A 288-nucleotide genomic window follows, 5' to 3' on the forward strand; every position below is an offset into this window, starting at 1 on the left:
TACTTTCACCAGGATGGCCATTTTGATAATATTAATTTTCTAATCCATGAGCAGGGAATATCTTTCCGTTCCTTTGTGTCTTCTATTTCATTTAGCAGTGTTTTGTAGTTTTTCCTTGTATAGGTCTTTTATGTCCTTTGTTAGGTTTATTCCCAGGTATTTAATTTTTTGGGGTACAATTGCAAATGGGATGGTTTTCATAATGTCTTCCTCTTGAGGACTGAATTATTTGAATATGAGGAAACTACTGATTTTTGTGTATTGATTTTGTAAGCTGCTACTTTACTA

The sequence above is a fragment of the Talpa occidentalis genome, unplaced genomic scaffold (genome assembly GCF_014898055.3).
Source record: "Talpa occidentalis isolate TD23 unplaced genomic scaffold, MPIMG_talOcc4v2.1 talOcc4.15, whole genome shotgun sequence".
Taxonomy (NCBI): domain Eukaryota; kingdom Metazoa; phylum Chordata; class Mammalia; order Eulipotyphla; family Talpidae; genus Talpa; species Talpa occidentalis.